The 13771-nt window shown below is 46.2% G+C and overlaps 1 protein-coding gene across 4 annotated transcripts in view; it reads right to left on the minus strand.

Annotated features, from left to right (window-relative positions):
• The window catches only part of FAM222B (family with sequence similarity 222 member B), an 82095-nt gene extending 68552 nt beyond the window's left edge, over nucleotides 1-13543 (minus strand). For 2 of the 4 annotated variants that reach the window (XM_012449346.2, XM_012449337.2), the window contains exon 1: nucleotides 13435-13543. The gene's annotated coding sequence lies outside the window, so the exon portion shown is untranslated. The remainder of the gene's footprint in view (nucleotides 1-13434) is intronic. The other 2 variants (XM_012449339.3, XM_064367641.1) reach the window with 2 other exon arrangements.
• Between the last annotated feature and the right edge of the window lie 228 nt (nucleotides 13544-13771).

The following is a 13771-nucleotide window of genomic DNA, read 5'->3' on the forward strand; positions in this document are numbered from 1 at the left end:
CTACTCCAGAGACTGAGGGAGAAGGATGGCTTGAGCCTGAAGGTTGAGGCTGCAGTGGGCCATGATCACGCTACTGCTCTCCAGCGTGGATGACAGAGCTAGGCCACATTTAAAGAAAAAAAAGGGCTGGCATGGCTCATGCCTGTAATCCCAGGGCTTTGGGAGGCTGAGGCAGGTGGATCACCTGAGGTTCGGAGTTCAAGACCAGCCTAACCAACATGAAGAAACCCCGTCTCTACTAAAAATACAAAAAAATTAGCCAGGTGTGGTGGCACATGCCTGTAATCCCAGCTATCTGGGAGTCTCAGGCAGGAGAATCATTTGAACCCAGGAGGTGGAGGTTGTGGTAAGCCGAGATAGCACCATTGCACACTCCAGCCTCGGCAACAAGAGCAAAACTCTGTCTTAAAAAAAAAAGGTGGCCGGGCACAGTGGCTCACACCTGTAATCCCAGCACTTTGGGAGGCGGAGGCAGGTGGATCACGAGGTCAAGAGATCAAGACCATCCTGGCCAACACGGTGAAACCTGTCTCTACTAAAAATACAAAACAATTAGCTGGGCATGGTGGCACGCGCCTGTGGTCCTAGCTACTCGGGAGGCTGAGGCGGAAGAATCGCTTGAACCCAGGAGGTGGAGGCTGCAGTGGGCCGAGATTGCGCCACTGCACTCCAGTCTGGTAACAGAGCAAGACTCCATCTCAAAAAAAAAAAAAAAAGGTAACTTTTTGTGGGATTTATTTATTTATTTATTTATTTTAAAAGACAGAGTTTCACCATGTTGTCCAGGCTGGTCTTGAACTCCTGACCTCAGGTGATCCGCCCGCCTTGGCCTCCCAAAGTACCGAGATTACAGGCGTGAGCCACTGTGCCCGGCCGGGATTTTTTTTTTTTAGTCCTTATATTTTAGAGATACATACTGAAATATTTATTCATGAAATTACATGTCTGTGATGTGATTCAAAATAATCCAGGGCAAGGTGTGGTGCCTCATGCCCGTAATCCCAACACTTTGGAAGGCTGAGGTGGGAGGATTGTTTGAGCCCAGGGGTTTGAGATCTGCCTGGGCAGCACAGTGAGACTTCATCTCTACCCCCACCAAAAAAAAAAAAAAAAAAAATAGCTGGGCATGGTGGCCTGTGCCTGTATTGTCTTGCTACTCAGGAGCTGAAGCAGGAGAATCACTTGAGCCCAGGAGGCTGAGGCTGCAATGCGCCTGATCACACCACTACACTCCAGCCAGGGCAACAGAGTGAGACCTTATCTTAAAAAAATTTTAACAATATTGGCCGGGCACAATGGCTCATGCCTGTAATCCCAGCACTTTGACAGGCCAATATAGTGGATTGCCTAAGCTCAGGAGTTTGAGCCCATCCCGGCAACATGGTGAAACCCTGTCACTACTAAAATACAAAAAATCAGCCAGGTGTAATGACGGGTGCCTGTAGTCCCTGCTATTCAGGAGGCTGAGGCACAAGAACTGCTTCAATCTGGGAGGTGGACGTTCCAGTGAGCTGAGATCGCACCACTGCACTCCAGCCGGGTGACAGATGAGACTCCGTCTCAAAAAAAAATTAACAGTGCTTACCTAAAATCTACCAACAATTTCAGATATTCTGCATATTCTTTTTTCATAAAACATGTCTCTACTTATATTTCAAAGTCATGAACTATAAAAAAAAAAGCACCTAATACCATTATTCTTCCAAAAAGCAAGGATAGAATGTATACCATTTTCTCTTTTTTCTTTTTTTCCGAGACAGTGTCTCACTCTGTCACCCAAGCTGGAGTGCCGTGGCTCAATCACAATTCACTGCAGCCTCAACTTCCCACGCTTAACTGATCGTCCCATCTCAGCCCTCCTGAATAGCTGGGACTACAGGCACACACCACCTTGCCCAGCTAATTGTTTTTTGTTGTTTTTTTTCTTTTGAGATGGAGTCTTACTCTGTCACCCAGGCTGGAGTGCAGTGGCTCACTCTCAGTTCACTGCAACCTCTGTCTCCTAGGTTCAAGCAATTTTGCCTCAGCCTCCCGAGTAGCTGGGACTACAGGCATACACCACCATGCCCAGCTACTTTTTGTATTTTTAGTAGAGACAGGGTTTCACCATATTGGCCAGGCTGGTCTCGAACTCCTGACCTTGTGATCCACTGCGCCTGGCCTCATTTTTTTTTGAGACAAAGTTTTGCTCTGTCGCCCAGGCAGGAGTACAGTAGTACAATCTTGGCTCACTGCAACCTCTGTCTCCCAGGTTCAAGTGATTCTCCTGTCTCAGCCTCCCTAGTAGCTAGGATTACAGGCACACACCACTACACCTGGCTAATTTTTTATTTTTAGTAGAGATGGGGGTTTTCACCATGTTGGCCAGGCTGATCTCAAACTCCTGACCTTAAGTGATCCATGCCCTTGGCCTCCCAAAGTGCTGGGATTATCATAGGCGTGAGCCACTACGCCTGGCCCCAGCTATTTTTTTTATTTTTTGTATAGACAAAGTCTCACTACATTGCTCAGGCTAGTGTCAAACTCCTGGACTCAAGTGATCCATCCACCTATGCCTCCCAAAATGTTGAGATTACAGGCGTGAGCCACCACACATATATCTTTCACTTACCATGAGGTATGTTTATTTCAGTGTTTTCAATTCTTATGTCACTTGTGAAAAAGCTATGGTGTAACAGAAGCCTAGACATAGGTGGCTTGAGCTCTCAATCCCAGTTCTGAACACACCTAGCGCTGCTGGTTCAAAAAGATCTGTATTCTTCAAACTAAATCTTCAGAGTTTCTGGTTCATAAATTTCACCCACTTTGTTTTCTTTTTCTTAATTTTTTAAATTTATATTTATTTATTTATTTATTATTTTTTGCGACAGAGTCTCAGTGACTGGAGTGCAGTGGCGCGATCTTGGCTCACTGCAACCTCCGCCTCCCAGGATCAAGCGATTCTCCTGCCTCAGCCTCCTGAGTAGCTGGGACTACAGACGCACACCACCACGTCCAGCTTATTTTTGTATTTTTAGTAGAGATGGGGTTTCACCATGTTGGCCACGATGGTCTCCATCTCCTGACCTTGTGATCCACCCACCTGGGCCTCCCAAAGTGTTAGGATTATAGGTGTGATTAGGCCCAGCCCTTTTCTTTATTTTTTAAAACATGAGGTCTCACTCTGTTGCGTCCCAGGCTAGAATGCAATGGCATGATCATAGTGCATTGCAGCCTCTAATTCCTACACTCAAGTGATGCTCCTACCTCAGCCTCCCAGGTAGCTGGGACTACAGGTGCTTGCCACCATGCCCAGATTTATTTTAGAGACATAGACTTGCTGTGTTGGTCTCTGGTCTCCAACTCCTAGCCTGAAACAATCCTCCTACCTTCACTTCCCAAAGCGCTGGGTTTAAATGGTGTAAGCTACCATACCCAGTCAAAAATCACCCAATTTCTAATGTGAGGTATTTGATCAAACAGATTGCTACTTTTTCCATTTTTCTAAGAGAACTGACGTTAAGAAGGCAGTTTTTCTAAGACAAACCATTGGGAAAAAGAAAAGACGGTATAGAGTTCATAGGCATACTAATTTCCTTTTATCAAAAACTTTATAAAACTATGCATGTGGCTGAGCGCAGTGGCTCAACCCAGCACTTTGGGAGGCTGAGGTGGGTGGATGACCTGAGGTTGGGAGTTGGAGACCAGCCTGACCAACATAGAGAAACCCCATCCCCACGAAAAGTACAAAATTAGTTGGGCATGGTGGCGCATGCCTGTAAATCCAGCTACCCGGGAGGCCAAGGCAGAAGAATCATTTGAACCCAGGAGGCAAAGGTTGCAGTGGGCCGAGATCACGCCATTGCACTCCAGTCTGGGCCACAAGAGCAAAACTCCGTCTAAAAAAAGCAAGTAGTTCACAGAAACAAATAGAAAAATAAGGAAAAAGACTAGCACTATACTGTGAGATAGTAGTTGTCACGCCACATTCCTGTAAGGCTAATTTTTCAAAAAGATATGAATGAGCAACCTATAAAGCAACGGAAGCTTGGACTTACAGGGTCATCAAGCTGGCTTTAACTACTAATATGCTAATGATGACTAAATCTGAATCTCCCTTCTAAACCTTTCTACCCATATATATATATGTCTATATCCAGAAAGAAGTCTATTTAATTTGCTACTGGATTTCCAAGATACCTCAAATCCAATATACCAAAAATCAAACTTATTTCTGTCAAATGTAATACCCTCTTTTACTCTTGTATTCCCTAACCTAGTTAATGACATCACATTCCGCTTAGTTATCCAAGCCAGCAACTTCAAATCCATCTCTGTTTGTCAACTCCTTTTCCTCTACCCATACCCCAATATAAAGTCAATATAAAGTAACTTTTAGTTACTCTCCTAAATTCTTCAATCTGGCTGGGCGCAGTGGCTGACACCTGTAATCCCAGCGCTTTGGGAGGCCAAGGCGGGTGGATTATGAGGTCAGGAATTTGAGACCACTCTGGCCAACATGGTGAAGCTCCGTCTCCACTAAAAATACAAAAATTAGCTGGGTGTGATGGCACACGCCTGTAGTCCCAGCTACTTGGGAGGCTGAGGCAGGAGAATCGCTTGAACCTGGGAGGCAGAGGTTGCAGTGAGCCAAGATCCCACCACCGTACTCCAACCTGGCGACAAAGCAAGACTCCATCTTAAAAAAAAAAAAAAAAAAAAAAAAAGCTCTTCAATCTGTCTACAATTCCACCATGACTGCTATGCCTGATATCCTCAATTTCTCTCAAGTCATCATACCAGTCTCCCAACCAACTAGTCTCCCTACAATCAATTATGCCTTTCAAAATCTAACGTCTACACTGTCAACAGAGTTACTTATACAATCTGTTGTCTGAACTTCAAACAGTAACTTTTCCAATCCTTTTTGTTTGGTGACTCAGCCAAATTGTATTCCTCCTTCAAGACCCAACTGACTCTCTAGGAAGTCTTCTCCTACTTTCCCCTCCCACTATTAAGCAGAACTAATGTTCCCATAGCATTTAGTATAGATCTCTATTATAGCACTTATACTGACTCAGAATTATTTATGTGTTGGTCTCTAATTATAATGTGGCTGGTCCAAGCGCAGTGGTGTTTACAACTAATTGATCACAACCAGTTACAAATTTCTTTGTTGCTTCTTCATTCCCTCTGCTTCATTTGGCTAGCCTTTAGGAAAAAAAAAAAAAAAAAAAAAAGTGAACTCTTTTTTCTGAGACAGAGTCTCACCCTGCAGTCAAGGCTGGAGTGCAATGGTGCGATATGGGCTCACTGCAACATCCACCTCCTGGGTTCAAACCATTCTCCTGCCTCAGTTCCTGAGCAGCTGGGATTACAGGTGCCCGCCACCAGGCTCAGCTAATTTTTTTTTTTTTTTTTTTTTTTTTGAGTAGGAATCCCTGTCCCCTAGGCTGGAGTGCAGTGGTAGGACCTCGGCTCACTGCAACCTTGGCCTCCCAGGTTCAAGCAATTCTCTGCCTCAGCCTCCCAAGCAGCTAAGATTACAGGCACCTGCCACCATGCCTGGCTAATTTTAGTATTTTTAGTAGAGACAGGGTTTCACCATCTTGGCCAGGCTGATCTTAAACTCCTGACCTCATGATCCACCCATGCTGGAACGGCCTCCCAAAGTGCTGGGATTACAGGCATGAGCCACCATGCCTGGCCAAAAGTAAACTCTTTAAAAATGATTTTGTTGGCCAGGGGCAGTGGCTAATGCCTGTAATCACAGCACTTAGGGAGGCCCAGGCAGGTGGATCACAAGGTCAGGTGTTCGAGACCAGCCTGACCAACATGGTGAAACCCCGACTCCACTAAAAAAAAAAAAAAAATTTGTCATTTACCTTTTTTATTTTTATTTTTTTTTAAGATGGGGTTTCACCATGATGGCCAGGCTGGTCTTGAACTCCTGACCTCAGGTGATCCACCCACCTCGGCCTCCCAAAGCGCTAGGATTATAGGCATGAGCCACAGTGCCCGGCCTGTCATTTACCTTTTAATTCCCTCCCAGCACCTAGCACAAGACATGACATACAGTAGACACTTAAATATTTGCTGAAGTTGACTGTTGAAAGGATCAACTGCAACATTTTTCAATGAGGTCACAGAATCCAAAAAGTTTACGATTCAAGCTTAGTTATGGCTTACTGGTAGAAAAAAAGACATTACACAAATTCACAAATTGATACTTATGTTGTTTCTAGGTTTGCATATTTTTCTCTGCTAGTTTCAGGGTTAATTTCCAGAAAATTGGTAACCGAGTAAATCTTTTAAATAAGACACTTTTTTTTTTTTAAATAGGGTCTCACTCTGTCGCCCAGGCTGGAGTGTTATAGCGTGATTACAGCTCAGATTACTGCTCACTGCATCTTTGATCACTTGGACTCAAGTGATCTTCCCACTTCAGCCTAAGTAGCTGGGACTATAGGTGCATGCCACCATGCCCGGCTAATTTTTTAATATTTTCGTAGAGACAGGTTTTTTCCACATTGCCCAGGCTGGTCTCGAACTCCTGGGCTCAAGTAATCCTCCTGCCTAGGCCTCCCAAAGTGCTTAGATTACAGGTATGAGCCACCATGTTGGCCTAAATCACTTCTTCTTTTCTTTTCTTTTTTTTTTTTTTTGACAGAGTTTTGCTCTTGTTGCCCAGGCTGGAGTGCAGTGGCAGGATATCAGCTCACTACAAATTCCGCCTCCCAGGTCCAAGCGATTCTCCTGCCTCAGCCTCCTGAGTAGCTAGGATTACAGGCGCGTGCTACCACACCCAGCTAATTTTGTATTTTTAGGAGAGATGGGGTTTCTCCATGTTGGACAGGCTGGTCTCAAACTCCCGACCTCAGGTGATCCACCCGCCTTGGCCTCCCAAAGTGCAGGGATTACAGGCGTGAGCCACCGTGCCCGGCCCTAAATCACTTCCTAAATGACCTATATTTTCCCATGAAATAGTATGATCCAGGGTTGTACCAAAGCACCATTTAATAATTGAGCCAGCAAATCTGATTATTTCCCTCCTTGTATAAATGCATCTTTAATAAAGAAAATTTCGTATTTTTCTTATTAAATTGTAGTCCTTTTCACTATAAGTCACAGAGCTCTGATGGAAACAATTGAGACCTTAAGATGCAGTGATAAGACAGAAATACATACTAAATACTTCTTCTTTTTTTTTTTTTGAGATGGAGTCTCGCTCTGTCACCAGGCTGGAGGGCAGCGCAGTGCAGTGGTGCAATTTTGGCTCACTGCAACCTCCACCTCCCGGGTTCAAACAATTCTCCTGCCTCAGGATCCTGAGTAGCTGGGACCACAGGTGCTCGCCAGCACATCCAGCTAATTTTTATATATATTTTTAGTATAGACGATGTTTCACCATGTTGGGCAGGATGGTCTCAATCTTTTGACTTCGTGATTTGCCTGCCTCAGCCTCCCAAGTACTGGGACTTTGGGAGGCCGAGGCAGGTGAGTTACCCCACCCAGCATTTTTTTTTTTTTTGAGACAGACTCTCTCTGTCGCCCAGGATGGAGCACCTTGGCACAATCTCAGCTCATTACAACCTCCACCTCCCAAATTAAAGTGATTCTCCTGCCGCAGCCTCCCAAGTAGCTGGGATTACAGGCGTTGAACCATCACGCCCAACTAATTGTTGTATTTTTAGTAGAGACTACGTTGGCCAGCTGTATTTTTAGTAGAGACTAGGTTGGTCTCGAACTCCTGACCACAGGTGGTCCGCCCGCCTTGGCCTCCCAAAGTGCTGGGAAGACAGGCGTTAGCCACCATGTTCAGCCTGGAATCGCCTTTCACTTTTTTAAAGGTGCTATTTTTTTGGGGGGAAGGAGTCTCCCTGTCACCCAGGGTGGAGTGCAGTGGTACAATCTCAGCTCACTGCAACCTCTGCCTCTTGGGTTCAAGCAATTCCCCTGCCTCAGCCTCCCAAGTAGCTGGGATTACAGGCGCCCACCACCATGCCTGGCTAATTTTTGCATTTTTAGTAGAGACAGGGTTTCACCATGTTGGCCAGGCTGGTCTCGAACTCCTGGCCTCAAGTGATCACCCATAACAAGAGCGAGACTACATCTCAAAAAAAAAAAAAAAAATTAGCCGGGTATGGTGGTGCACGCCTGTAATCCCAGCTGCTTGGGAGGCTGAGGCAGGAAAATCATTTGAACCTGGGAGGCAGAGGTTGCAGTGATGTGACACTGAGGTGGGAGGATAACTTGAACCAAGGAAATCAAGGCTGTAGTGAGCCATAATCATGCCACTGCAGGCCAGCCTGGGTGATAGAGCCAGACGCTGCCTCAAAAAGAAGGGACAAAACTTCTGTTTTCAAGCAAATATGATCAGTAAAAAATAGAAAAGTAAAAACACGGCTGGGCACAGTGGCTTCTGACCTCAAGTGATCCACCTACCTCGGTCGCCTAAAGTGCTAGGATTGCAGGCGTGAGCCAACGTACCCAGTCAATAAATTTGGGTTTTTTTTGTTTTGTTTTGTTTTGTTTTTAAGACAGGGTCTCACTCTGTCACCAGGCACCAGGCTGGAGTACAGTGGCACAATCTTGGCTCACTGCAACCTTCGCCTCCCGGGTTCAAGCAATTCTCCTGCCTCAACCTCCCGAGTAGCTGGGACTACAGGCGCACGCCACCACGTCCAGCTAATTTTTGTATTTTTAGTAGAGACAAGGTTTCACCATGTTGGCCAGGATGGTCTCAATCTCTTGACCTCATGATCTGTCCACCTCGGCATCCCAAAGTGCTGGAATTACAGGTGTGAGCCACCACGCTTGGCCAATAATTTGTTTTTAAATAGACTGTTGGATGGGTGCAGTGGCTCATGCCTATAATCCCAGCACTTTGGGAGACCAAGGCGGGCAGATCACCAGGTCAGGAGATTGAGACTGTCCTGGCCAACATGGTGAAACCCCATCTCTACTAAAAATACAAAAATTAGCTGGGCATGGTGGGGCACACCTGTAGTCCCAGCTACTTGGGAGGCTGAGGCAGGAGAATCTTGAACTTGGGAGGCGGAGGATGCAATAAGCCAAGATCAAGCCACTGCTCTGTAGCCTGGCAACAGAGTAAGACTCTGTCTCAGGAAAAAAAAAAAAATGAATGTTCGTTTTCGTTTTTTTTTTTTAGCCTACGGCACCCGGTATTCCCAGGCAGTTTCCCATCCAAAAAGAATGTTTTTAGGCTGGGCACGGTGGCTCACGCCTGTAATCCCAGTACTTTGGGAGGCCGAGGTAGGTGGATCATTTGAGGTCAGGTGTTCAAGACCAGCCTGGCACATGATGAAACTCTGTCTCTACTAAAAATATAAAAATTTTTAGTCAGGCGGTAGTGGTGTGCACCTGTAGTTCCACCTACTTAGAAGAAGCTGAGGCAGGAGAATCGCTTGAGCCTGGGAGGCAGAGATTGCAGTGAGCCAAGATCGCACCACTGCACTCCAGCCTGGACGACAGAGTGAGGATCTGTCTCAAAAAAATAAAAAAAATTTCCCTAAGGAATGGGATACTTTAAAAAAAAGATTCATTTTATCAGAATATAAATTAGCCAATAGGCGGGGAACGGTGGCTCACGCCTGTAATTCTAACACTTTGGGAGGCCAAGGCAGGTGGATTACCTGAGGTCAGGAGTTCACGACTAGTCTGGCCAACATGGTGAAACCCCATCTCTACCAAAAATACAAAAATTAGCCAGGTGTGATGACGCCCACCTGTAGTCCCAGCTACTTGGGAGGCTGAGGCAGGAGAATCACTTGAACACAGGAGGCAGACATTGCAGTGAGCCAAGATCGAGACACTGCATTCCAGCCTGGGCAACAGAATAAGGTCAGGTTAAGACCAGCCTGGCCAACATGGTGAAACCCCATCTCTACTAAAAATACAAAAATTAGCCAGGCGTTAGTGGTGTGCGCCTATAACTCCAGCTACTCAGGAGGCTGCCCCCACCACAAAAAAAAATAAACCAGGCTGGGCACGGTGGCTCACGCCTGTAATCCCAACACTTTGGGAGGCAGAGGTGCATGGATCAACTGAGGTCAGGAGTTCAAGACGACCAGCCTAGCTAACATGGTGAAACCCCGTTTCTACTAAAAATACAAAAAAATAGGCCGGGCGCGGTGGCTCACGCCTATAATCCCAGCACTTTGGGAGGCCGAGGCGGGTGGATCACAAGGTCAAGAGATCGAGACCATCCTGGTCAACATGGTGAAACCCCGTCTCTACTAAAAATACAAAAAAATTAGCTGGGCATGGTGGTGCATGCGTGTAATCCCAGCTACTCGGGAGGCTGAGGCAGGAGAATTGCTTGAACCCAGGAGGCGGAGGTTGCGGTGAGCCGAGATCAAGCCATTGCACTCCAGCCTGGGTAACAAGAGCGAAACTCCGTCTCAAAATAAAAAATAATAATAATAATACAAAAAAATAGCTGGGCATGGTGGTACATTCCTGCAATCCCAGCTACTCGGGAGGCTGAGTCAGGAGAATTGCTTGAATCCGGGAGGCGGAGGTTGTAGTGAGCTGAGATCGCGCCATTCCACTCCAGCTTGGGCAACAAGAGTGAAACTCCGTCTCAAAATAAAAAATAAATAAGCCAATAAATATTTTTTTTTTATTTTAGCCCCTGCTATGTCAGAGATTCACAGGAAGTCCTTAATTAAATCTCCAAAGCTCAACTCCCACCTTAGAAAAACTTCTCACACAACAGACAAGAAGTTTTAGAAAAACTTCTCACACAGCAGACTAGCTCACCCCTTTTTCTTCCCCAGGGGAAGAAATCCTCAATTTGTAAGGGTCATCTACTACATAAAAGTAACCACAAATAGGAAAGAGAATAGAAGGAGAGGAGGACAGGAAATTCTCATCACAGCTGAACAAACCTCTATTATTTTAACATAACATGGGTGGCATTTATGGGCTTATTTGAACTGATGGAAATTTCTGGCCAGGGAAAAATGCATTATCAACATTAAAAATAAATGTCCAGGCCGGGCGCGGTGGCTCACACCTGTAATCCCAGCACTTTGGGAGGCCGAGGCGGGTGGATCACGAGGTCAAGAGATCGAGACCATCCTGGCCAACATGGTGAAACCCCGTCTCTACTAAAAATACAAAAAATTAGCTGGGCATGGTGGCACGTGCCTGTAATCCCAGCTACTTAGGAGGCTGGGGCAGGAGAATTGCCTGAACCCAGGAGGCGGAGGTTGCGGTGAGCTGAGATCACGCCATTGCACTCCAGCCTGGGTAACAAGAGTGAAACTCCGTCTCAAAAAAATTAAAAAATAAAAAATAAATGTCCAACGATTAAAAAATAAAATAAGATGGCTAAGCCAGCTTTAACATTTTATACTCTACTGAATTTGCCATGTAGCAAAGATGGAATAAATTTCTGTAATGACATATCACAATATTAACAAATGCTTTCTTTTTAAAATTATTATCTTAAAGAAATTAGATATAGACAGATAATCTATTGGGACAGTCAAGGAACTAAAGCAAAAAGGTTAAAATTATATATCACTGTGCATTTCCAGGAAAGAAAAGTGAAACACATTTTACCAGACAGAGAAGTTAAAAACAACCAGCTTTCATTTTCCCCATTCCTATAAAGTAATTCACTCCCCTTATCTGTGAATCTTCAAGAACCTAGTATAGCCTCTCCCTACCTTTACTCAGATAAAAGACAGATCACTCAACAATTTCCAGAAAGCCTTGACATTTCAAGGTCTCAATCCTCAGAGCCAGCAAAGCTGAATCGTCTCTCTTTATGTCCTTTTAAAAGGAGTCTGCATCTCTCTTTTGGAAACCATTTTCTCTCTCCATAAACACATAGTTTAACCATCCTCTGCTTTGTCTACATTAAAAAACAGCAACATCGCCTAAGGAATGTTTCTTCAGCCTGTCAGGAAAACCAGACACCTCTTGGGCTCTTGCACAACTGCTTCGTCTTCTGAGATATTCCACCTGGGAGATCCCATTGACAAGCAGGGTAACAAAAAGTAGGGCTTAAGAGCTGCTGTATGCATATCTGACCTCCAAAATGGGGACAGGTCCCTGGAAAACCAGAGACTCCTTTACAAAGGAAAATCTTTTTTTTAAAAGATGGAGTTTCACTCTTGTTGCCCAGGCTGGAGTGCAATGACAAGATCTCAGCTCACCACAACCTCCGACTCCCAGATTCAAGCGATTCTCCTGTCTCAGTCTCCTGAGTAGCTGGGATTACAGGATTAGCTACCACGCCCAGGTTAATTTTTTGTATTTTCAGTAAGATGGGGTTTCTCCATGCTGGTCAGGCTGGTCTCGAACTCCCAACTTCAGGTGATCTGCCTGCCTCAGCCTCCCAAAGTGCTGGGATTACAGGCATGAGCCACCTTGACCGGCCTTCTCAACTCTTTAAAGCACATAAATGCCAACTCTGTTACAAGGCAACCTGAGTGAGCTATGTTCAGAAAGTATTTAACAGATTGGCCCTCCATTCCTTTTGGGTGAGGAGCTGCACACCGTTTGTAAAAACACCAGAGAATACGGTATTTTTCCTACACAAGTCTGATGGCTAATTTGTCACATTACAGAACTGGTAGTTCTGCACATGATCTGCTGTTCCCATACAGAAAGCACAATGGAGTCTCCTGAGGTTTTACAAACAATATGCTTCTTGCCTTGACAGAGAAATCAGTCATTCCATTAACAACGGTAAGGTCTAAATTTCAGAAATACTGTTGGTGATACATTAACATCAGCATAGTACTTAAACAATTCACAATTCGTATAAACAATTTCAATTACATAGGTGATGCTTGCAATAGCCCATTCGAGGCATGGCATCTTCCTGGTGTTCAGAAAGGTTAAGTGGGACCTGCCCAAGGTTACCTAACAGCTTTATCAGTGGTGGACTTGGTTTCGAACCTGCCTGACTCTAAGCCCCTAACTCTTTTCCCTAGACCCCTCCCAGCTTTCAAAAGAGAGCTCCCGACCCCCATCCTCTACCCAGAGCAGCCTATTACTCCGGGCGACAGACCCTTCCCCTGCCTGGTTGAGAGTTTGCTTCTTCAGCTCCTGCAGAGCTTTCATCCTCCACCACCCTCCCCCCGCGACCATTCTCTGAAAGAAGCGGAAAAGGAGAGGCGACCAAAAGCTCCTAGAGGAAGGGATGACACAAATGGGGGAGCAGGGGACACTGGCCCTGCCACAGGCTGCTTCACTCCACAACACGCAGCCCTTCCCCCTCCCCTAAGCTATCCAGCTCTGCGGCCGGAGACCTGGCCTCTCGTGCCCCAAATTCTCCCATCATCACCTCAAACTGTACCTCCCCCACGCCCTTCCGTCTCCCACAGGCAGAGCCCACCCCACAAAGTCATGGTATCCTTCCGTCAAGTTACCCTCTTCCCACGCGTTGCCCACTCCCCCTCTACCACTACTCACGGTCGGGGACTGGGCCTGGCCCTCATGGCTGCTCCGTTGCCGCCAGCCGCCCGCCGCCACCACTTCTCCACGCCCCGGCCCCTCAGTCACCGCCGCCGCTGTCGGGACTAGCCGGAGCCGCTCCTGCGCCTGCGCAGCGTGGAGCACCTGGGCCCTTTCGGGCCGCATGCGCCTGCGCAGCCCCTGCCGGGGGCGTCTTCCTCACTGCCTGATGGTCTGGACCTCTGGGTCTCTGGTGGACACGAGAGCTGGCCTTGAAGACTTCTGAGGCTTAGAGAATTTGGCGGCTGCCTCAGGGTTTAACGCCTCTGGAGTACCGTGCTTAGATTACTAAACT

Source organism: Aotus nancymaae, unplaced genomic scaffold (genome assembly GCF_030222135.1).
Source record: "Aotus nancymaae isolate 86718 unplaced genomic scaffold, 86718_ANA_hifiasm-v0.15.2.pri h1tg000072l, whole genome shotgun sequence".
Lineage (NCBI taxonomy): Eukaryota > Metazoa > Chordata > Mammalia > Primates > Aotidae > Aotus > Aotus nancymaae.